The following is a 9519-nucleotide window of genomic DNA, read 5'->3' as shown; positions in this document are numbered from 1 at the left end:
TCCATGCCGCTCATAACTTTGTAAACCTCTTATCATGTCGCCCCTCCACCTCCGAATTTCCAGTGAAAACAATCCGTGTTTATCCAACCTCTCCTCATAGCTAATGCCCTCCAGACCAGGCAACATCCTGGTAAACCTCTTCTGTACCCTCTCCAAAGCCTCCACGTCCTTCTGGTAGTGTGGCGACCAGAATTGCACGCAGTATTCTAAGTGTGGCCTAACTAAAATTCTGTACAGCTGCAGCATGACTTGCCAATTTTTATACTCTGTGCCCCGACGGATGAAGGCAAGCATGCCGTATGCCTTCTTGACTACCTTATCTACCTGCGTTGCCACTTTCGGTGACCTGTGGACCTGTACGCCCAGATCTCTCTGCATCGAAAGCTATCTTGAATTTCAGCACAAGCCAGAGAGAGAGACAGAGACCAGTTCCAGCTAACATTTGAACCCTGCTGAGACAAGTTGAAAGCCAACTGCAACAGAGAAAAGAGAATCCTTTTTTAAAAAATTCACTCCTTCACCTGTGAAAACTGAACTAAGAACATCATCACTGTCTTCAAACTGAAATGAACTGCCAGAAGTCATCAGCAACCCAGCAAATACAAGACAACCAGCAAACAAGTCTGCAACTTTAAAACTCCCCTTCCGAAAGGGTTTCCTGAAACAACAGACTTTTACACCTTGAACTCTTAATACCTCTTACGCTTTACCTTCTATCTATCAAGTCGAGTGTGTTTGTGAGAGTGAATGCGTGCATGGGTGGTGTTGTAATCATTTCGGGTGATGAATATTGTTCAATAAATATTTAATCTTCTGTTTTAAACCTACGAGAAAGCCTGTTACTGTCTGTTTATTTGGCAAACAAAACACAGAGGCTGAAACAGTAATTTAAACAGAACACTGTGGTCAGTTGGGACGTGAACAGTGGAAACCAGACACGACATCACCCACCTGTCCATAACACTACCCTTTTACAATTTATTATGCCTATAGCAGACTTTTGGATTCCTTTTTATGTTAGCTGCCTCTCTCTTTCCCTCTTGTCACAAATAGATGAGAACCCACTGTAAATTGTGTTTTGCGCATTTGAGTATTAATGTCAGCCACCATTTTTATACAGCATGTTAAGTTTTAGCTGTTAAAATGGAGGAGAGAAATCATGGGATAGCAACTTGAAAGAGACTAGTTTTAGGACCCAGGAAACTCCTATCCAACCTGCCTGGACTTGAAACTGTAACAGTTTGAGGGTACAGCCTGTTCTCAATCTATAGCTGCCTTTGTTCAGATTAGCTGCCTGAAGCTGTACACCTGTCTCTAAAACACAGTCTGCAAAAAGTCAGAAAATTAAAGAAGATACAGACTGCAAACAGTGAAGAAAATTAAAGACCCAGTCTGCAAAAATAGCATGGAAACCTGCCTTCTGCTAACTTCCTCTCCATCAAGAAAAAGGTGACTTCAGCCAATACTTCCATTTACCTTCGAGAGTGCGAAGAAGAAGAAACAGCCCCTCCCCCAATTTGGCATTTCTCATCGATGACCTCCAATTTTTGGACTTTTTGATAATTTAAACGGGCATTAGTTTTAACTGAAATTCATGTTAGTTTATCGTTCTATTTAGTAAATGTCCTTGCCTTTTCATGCCTTTAACTTTACGCTGTATGTTTGTAAGCGTGTATGGCGCTTATAAAAGTTAAACCCTTCCCCGCGTTTAAGAGTGAGTTAACAAACCCTAATTCTTTGATTTAACTCTAACAACAGTGTTGTGGTTGCAGTCATTTATTATCAGGTTTAAGGGAGGGAAAAATTCAATCACTAACCTGTTTACGGACAGGTGGTTGGAAACACAGAGAAATTTATTCAGAGAAAAAAAAGATTAGCTTCCTGTTCGTAACTGTGAGAATAAGAAATACTGAAATGTTGTTTCTACAGCTTGTGGAAAATTACCAAGAAGTCATTTCTACACAACATAATGAAATCACTGAACAAGGGAACTGATAAGGGTATGTGAGTAAAGACCTTGAGACAGTACGGCAGTTAAAAATTGTGCTTATGCAGAGAAAAGAAAAACAGCAAGAGTTAGAACAAAGGATGTAGTGAATAAGTAACTGACAGCTGCAAGTTAACACACACACAGGAGGCTTGCAAAAGAATGGAGAGCCAAATAAGGTAAAACAAAAACAAGAGTCAGGGGCTAGAAAGTTAGAGTAGGGGGAGAAGTAAACAGAGGAGGAGACTGTAGCAACCATAGGATAGGTTAGTGTCATAATACGTTATAACCAATAATGTAAAATAAAGGCGTGGACAAATGGATTTGTATTGTATAAACATGAACTGAATATGTTGATGGGTGTGCCTGCTTGTAGGACACCCGATCTTGCAAGAACGTTAAATAAACTTACTTCTTCAGAGTTTGACTTGGTGTAAATTATTATTAAGTGGGCTACGTTTCTCACAATTGTGGGCTCGTCCGGGATCTCTTCATCATTGCCGGGACCGCGGCCGACGACAGACGAGAAGACGCGTCCTGTTAATTTAAAAACGGTCTCGTTTCTCTCGTCGGTAGCGGACCCGAGTAATCGACTGAAAACGATCCTAGGGAAGTCACTCTGAACGAGTATTTAGTGCGGCAGGTACACACGTGAAGTCAGGCAACTCCGTGCACGGACCAAGGTAAGAAAAACGACTTTTAAGTATTATCTTGGTGACTTATGGTTAACTGTAGGATAAGACCTTCTAAGTACTAAAAGTCCTTGAGGAGTGAATTTTACAGTCCTGCAGTATAAGACCCTTCAGCTAGGAGGTGAGTACTGTATGGTATAAGACCCTTCAGCTAGGAGGTGAGTACCGTAGGGTACAAGACCCTTCAGCTAGGAGGTGAATACCGTAGGGTACAAGACCCTTCAGTTAGGAGGTGAATACTGTGGGGTATAAGACCCTTCAGCTAGGAGGTGAGTACCGTAAGGTATAAGACCCTTCAGCTAGGAGGTGAATACCGTAGGGTACAAGATCCTTCAGTTAGGAGGTGAATACTGTAGACCATGGGAAATAAATCGTCTAAAAAGGAAGACGATGGGAGACAAGGAAAGACTGCCGGCAACATCCCTCCAGAACGTCCATTGGGACGGATGTTGGAGTATTGGGATTTAGAGTCAAAAACCAAGGAGAAAAAGACCCAAATATGATCTAAGGACAGCAAGAAGGACCACCCCTAAACCTGACGATAATGACGACGATAGAGACAGAGAGTCTCCGAAGACAATGATGCCCTTGAGAGAGGTACCAATAGGAAATAAATGAAATTGGATTTGTTAGTGCACCATTAACGTCAGGAGAGGTAAGAGTGTTTAAAAAGGAAATGAAAGTCCTCGTAGAAGACCCCTGAAAATTTGGGAAAGAGAAAACCCTCCCGGGGTAGGGGGAAACGAACCAGCCGAACAAAAATACCCTAATCAAGACCCGCAGTGGCAGAACAATAACGTCGGCCATAGGGGCCAGATGAAAGACCTTAGAAATCTGATAGTAAAAGGCATTAGGGAATCTGTCCTGAAATCACAAAATTTGAATAAGGCCTTCGAAGTAAGACAAGAAAAGGATGAGACTCCCTCAAATTTCTTACAGAGATTACGGGACACAATGATGAAATATTCAGGTTTAGATCCAGAAGACCCGGTTGCCCAAGGACTCCTTCGAGTCCATTTTGTAACAAAATCATGGCCAGACATCCAAAAGAAAATTCAAAAGATAGATGGATGGAGTGAAAAACAATTGGACGAACTGCTCAGAGAAGCGCAGAAAGTTTTCGTTAATAGAGATGAAGCCAGAGAAAAACAGTGAAGCTTAAATGAGATGGTAATTGTACAAGTGTTCCACCCTTTTATGTTGTAAACAAGTAGTTGAAGCCCCTGCAAAACTTATGCCTTTACAGAGTTACCGCAGGCCCCTCTTATGGCACAAGCAGGCGACGTATTGAGTGCGACCCCTCTGGGTGTTGAAGGCTGTTTCTAGACAAATAGAGACCATTAAAGGCACCTAGGTGGGATCAAGGGATTGATTTTTAAAAATGTTTTGAAGAATCAAAGGGGGGACTGTGAGAACAGAATTTAGATTTTAGAATTTTTAAGAACAGAATTACATGGGAACATTTAAGATGAAACAATTAATCAGTCATGTATTGCTAACAAGCTAGCTTCAGTGCTGCAGGGAGGGACAGCTCATCAGAAATGACTTCATAACTTCAGGGCTGCAGAGGCAACTTGGCCTTGCAGCTGGTACAGCGAGAGAGAGAGAGACATTGTACTTCAACAGCACTCTTCTTATCACCCAGACATGACAATCCTAGGGGAAAGTTAGAATGAAAAACATACCGACCAGGCTAATACACGCCCCCTTGTTAGAGGGTGGCTCAGCCTACACTTCTGATTCAGCAGTTGCTGAGTTTTTTATATTTGTTTTTATACTATACTGTTTAAGTGTTATTTGAGTAAATAGATCCACATAATCCTAGCGAATATATATAATCATATATAAGTTGATCGGTAGAGAGAAGGTTATCATAGAATGATAAAAGGGGGGAATGTGGAAATGAGCAGAAAGGCATGGCACTGGTACTTGAAACAAGGTTACCCTGGACAAAATGTTTACCTATAGCGATACTCAGAATTCGGACAGCCCCTAGAAAAGATGTGGGACTGTCCCCCTATGAAATGCTATTCGGATTACCCTATATGGGAACCAGGGGCGAGATGCCAACCTTAGAAACTAAAGATTCGTTTCTAAAGAACTATTAACTGGCGTTGTCTTCCTCATTGTCATTCCTCAGGAAGCAAGGCCTGTTAGCACAGACCCCACCTCTCGAATTTGCAGTACACAAGATCCAACCAGGAGATTGGGTTCTGGTGAAATCGTGGAAAGAGACTAAACTACAACCGAACTGGGAAGGACCGTACCAGACTCTCCTGACCACTGAAACAGCCATAAGAATGGCAGAAAGAGGTTGGACCCACTACACAAGAATCAAGGGGCCGGTACAACCCCCCGGCCGAGGAAGGAACTTGGACAACCGAATTAACAGAAGAACCATTGAAACTAAAGCTAAAAAGACTTTGAGTAACGAACTTTTTTATATAGCGGCGTGAGCGCGGAAATACTGTCTGTAATATTGTGTGCCTTTTCTCTCTCTCTCTCTCTCTTTCTTTTCAAAAGTAGCCAGGAAATCAGAACCAGATTAAAATGGGTTGGATGTTTTTGTATGCAGTATTAGTCATCCCAGTAATGGGAAAAATAACAATGTGGGACGGAACTGACGGGGACAACGGTACACAGAAATCCCCAAGAGCCAGGACCCTCAGGTGGTAGAAGTAGACTTATGTTTCCTAATCCTATGTGGGGGCATACATAACCAAAGAAATTATCATAACAGGAGACCCACTCCCACCGATTATATCCATTCACCAGAGCCCCATAAAACCAGGCCCAGATTGTCCAGATAAGGAATGCAACCCTATATATATTTGACAATAAAAAGAACCGAGTGGACAGAAACGACTGGTGGAATATCCATCCAACGCCATCGGAATGGCTCAATAACAGAAGAACGACAAATCAAAACTACCCACTTCCAATTAGACAACAAGGTGTTTGGAGTAACAGTTAGAGAAGGGAAAAAGAAAGGTGAATTAAAATGTTGTTTTCAGGTAACAATAGATGAGACTGGTAAACCATCTAACAAACTAAAAGGGACCTCTCATAACGATCCTAACATAGTAAAAATAATAGAGGTAAAAGACTTGAGAAAGACAATTGAGATCGAAACCGGTTACAGGGACACAAATGCCTGGGTAGAATGGATAAAATATACTGTAAAAAGTTTGAACAAAAACAATTGCTATGCTTGTGCATCTGGTAGACCGATAGCTCAAGTCGTACCTTTCCCGCTGGGGTGGGAGCATGACCGAAAGGGCATGGAATGCATGTTAGCCCTATATCAGGATAAGACGGCTTGGGGTATTCAAAACTTGCATATCCTTGTCATTAATGTTCCCTCCCCTAGAGAAAAAAGATTCAAGGACTCCCCCTTCATTTTTAGCCACCAGTGTGAATCACACATCATGCGTAAGTCGACACGGTGCGGAGCTAACCAGAAATATGGGAGAGTTGAAGTCATGCATAGAGACTGAGGACGTAACTGGAAGAGTCAGGGGAGGGAACTACTCATCATTGAATGTCCCCAGAGCGGATTTATGGTGGTATTGCGGAGGAAAAATCCTGAGACAGACCCTACCCTCCCAGTGGAAGGGGACGTGCGCAATTGTTCAATTGGCAATACCATTCACCTTGGCATTTGAGAAACAAAAGATAATAACGAGGGAAAGGGGTAAAAGGGAAGCGATAGCGAACTCTTTTGATGACCAGGTGTACTTGGATTCCATAGGGGTCCCAAGAGGGGTACCTGATGAATTCAAGGCCCGAAACCAAATGACAGAATGGATAGTATCAACGGGAGTACAGACATTGAGAAGGCGGCTGAAATAATGCTCAGAGGCTTTGAGAGGACATATGAGACCCCTCCTCAGTATGTAGAAAACAACAAGGATTAAGTAAAAGAAAAGGGGGAATTGTGAGAATAAGAAATACTGAAATGTTGTTTCTACAGCTTGTGGAAAATTACCAAGAAGTCATTTCGACACAACATAATGAAATCACTGAACAAGGGAACTGATAAGGGTATGTGAGTAAAGACCTTGAGACAGTACGGCAGTTAAAAATTGTGCTTATGCAGAGAAAAGAAAAACAGCAAGAGTTAGAACAAAGGGTGTAGTGAATAAGTAACTGACAGCTGCAAGTTAACACACACACAGGAGGCTTGCAAAAGAATGGAGAGCCAAATAAGGTAAAACAAAAACAAGAGTCAGGGGCTAGAAAGTTAGAGTAGGGGGAGAAGTAAACAGAGGAGGAGACTGTAGCAACCATAGGATAGGTTAGTGTCATAATACGTTATAACCAATAATGTAAAATAAAGGCGTGGACAAATGGATTTGTATTGTATAAACATGAACTGAATATGTTGATTGGTGTGCCTGCTTGTAGGACACCCGATCTTGCAAGAACGTTAAATAAACTTACTTCTTCAGAGTTTGACTTGGTGTAAATTATTATTAAGTGGGCTACGTTTCTCACATAACGCCTCTTTTTAAATTTCTTTTTCTGCTTCCTCTCTGAATCTTTTATATTCAGTCTGGTTCTCACTTGTGTCATACGCACCCTTTTTCTGCTTTATCTTACTCATTCTCTTTCATCATCCTGGGAGCTCTGGCTTTATTTGTCCTACCTTTCCCTCATCTTCACTTCAGATGTCATTATCACCCTTGTGACAAACGTGCAATATTAGTTTGTCTAGTTTTGGCTTGGCGGCTTTTCCTTTAAATCCAGTCACAATACAAGAAGTTTAAAAGCCAGCTACAGATGGAATCTTGTACCAAGTTCAAATCAATACAAATGTTTCAAGTTTTGTGGCTCTGTAACATTTGAAGGAAAAGTCAAACTACTTTTGAACAAACACATTGTGTAGCTGTTTAATTTTCTGTGAGGTAGCCAGTTATTTTTGAACGTGCTTGACAGTTAGTTCAAATCTAGGAAGCCCTGGTGATCATTTTGGAGCTATTTAAGGAACCCTAACTGTTTAAATATTGGAATCATTTAACGCAGTAGTTCAAGTTAAATCTCAGAGATGCAAGAAATACTGGAAAAGAAAGACTCCAGATAAAAGTATTCCACAGAAGAATCGCTTAGCTTTAGATTGTAACCTGTAAAATAAGTAGGATTAGCGTTTGGTTTAATCTCATATGGTTAAAGTTTTCGGTTTCTTTTCCTGATTGATAGCTTGTCGATTTGTACTGCAGCTAGAAATACTGAATGAAATGGGTTAAAACTGTTCATTCCCAGGATGCTTTAGGGTTTGCTTTGTCAGGGTACAGTTTTAGCTGGCTGTCTACTATAATTGTTTGCTAAAATGTACAATTTGAGTACTTTCATGGCCACATTAGGAAATAGCCAAGGCAGTTTAGGGATAAGGAGTGAGACAATAGGACAGGAAGGTAGCAAATTGAATCTGTTGTTTTTTTAGGAAATATATCCTTTCTCGGGGTCTTGTTCGTGAAAAAGAATTGCCATGACCAATCAGCAATGTTTTGTGACAAATAGGCTGTAAGATTTGAAGCATTTCGTTACCAATTTATAGAAACAATTAGAATTGGAAAGGAACAACAACAAATGTTACTTCTCTATTGGAGAAAAGAAAACAGTGTAGTATTACCTATTTCTCTGTATGTCTACTGTTTAAAGCTGGGTGGAGAAATTCATTCATGTAGCACCACTTCTAGCTACGCAGTCTCCAGGCCATTAATTCTCCAGGCCAGGCAGCACCACAGGCCACTAACTATGCAGCTCAAAAGATATTCTTTGTTGATTTCCAGCCGCCAGGGAATCATTGTAAATTTGCGTAAATTTCTCCTTCAGAGTGTGTGTATATGGACTTGGTCAAACACAATTAAAGGATTTTTGTTGCTTTCATATTTGGAGTCAGGAATTAAACTTTTTACCAACCTTTTTCTTCAATTAAACATTTCTACTCTAAATATATGTCCTGTATCACTGTTAGTTACTTGCTTGTTTATCGTTTGTAAAATAGATTAACTTAGTTAAAATTTAGGCAATTAGCGCTGAAGTTCTGATGTTCTTGAGGATTTCTTGGCCTTGTCTCGTGAGAGCTGGAGGAGCAAACATCCTCACTGTGGGCATTACTGTGGTGAAGTCCATTCCATGTTGGTGATGAGTAAACCTGGACAGGGGCATTGAACATGACGGGCCATCAGGAGTATCAAAGTGACACAAGCTGCCCTCTATATCATATCCCGTGAGGGCACAATCTTGGGTCAACAGCTTGATGGTGGGATCTATCTCACCAGCAGGATAGGGTCTACTCAGTTTCAGAAATAGGATCTATTTCAAATTCAGGATGGCACACACTACCCTCAATCTAATCTACTTTATCCCAGTGGAAACTACAATATGCTGTCCCTAGAAATAGGATCCACCTCACCTGTGTGTGATCTACCTCATCCCAATTGGATCTACTATCCCTAAAACTGTGACTTACCTCACCCTTAAATTGGGATCTTCTGCCCTTAGAGATGCATCACCCTCATTCTATATGTCAGAATCTGCTGCCTCTAGACATGGATCACCCTCATCCTATAGGCTGAGGCCTACCGCCCATGGAGATGGATCTCCCTCACCCTATAGGCTGTGACCTGCCACCCATGGAGATGGATCTCCCTCACCCTATAGGCTGGGACCTGCCACCCATGGAGATGGATCTCCCTCACCCTATAGGCTGGGCCCTGCTGCCCATGGATATGGATCTCCCTCACCCTATAGGCTGGGACCTGCCACTGTCACAGGTCCTGCCCACTCCCCCCCCCCTCCCCCCCAAGTCCCTCCCCCTCCTACGATGACGGGCAG

The 9519-nt window shown here is 41.8% G+C and overlaps 1 long non-coding RNA gene across 1 annotated transcript; it reads left to right on the top strand.

Annotated features, from left to right (window-relative positions):
- The first annotated feature begins 1682 nt into the window (after positions 1–1682).
- On the top strand, positions 1683–7131 carry LOC137347520 (uncharacterized). Its single transcript, XR_010968970.1, has 2 exons — positions 1683–2670; positions 4820–7131. It is a non-coding gene; the product is annotated as an uncharacterized lncRNA (long non-coding RNA).
- The last annotated feature ends 2388 nt before the right edge of the window (positions 7132–9519 follow it).

Source organism: Heterodontus francisci, chromosome 32 (assembly GCF_036365525.1).
Source record: "Heterodontus francisci isolate sHetFra1 chromosome 32, sHetFra1.hap1, whole genome shotgun sequence".
NCBI classification, from domain to species: Eukaryota; Metazoa; Chordata; class Chondrichthyes; order Heterodontiformes; family Heterodontidae; genus Heterodontus; species Heterodontus francisci.
Note: the sequence above shows the minus strand (reverse complement) of the source record. Positions and strands in the feature narration are given on the sequence as shown.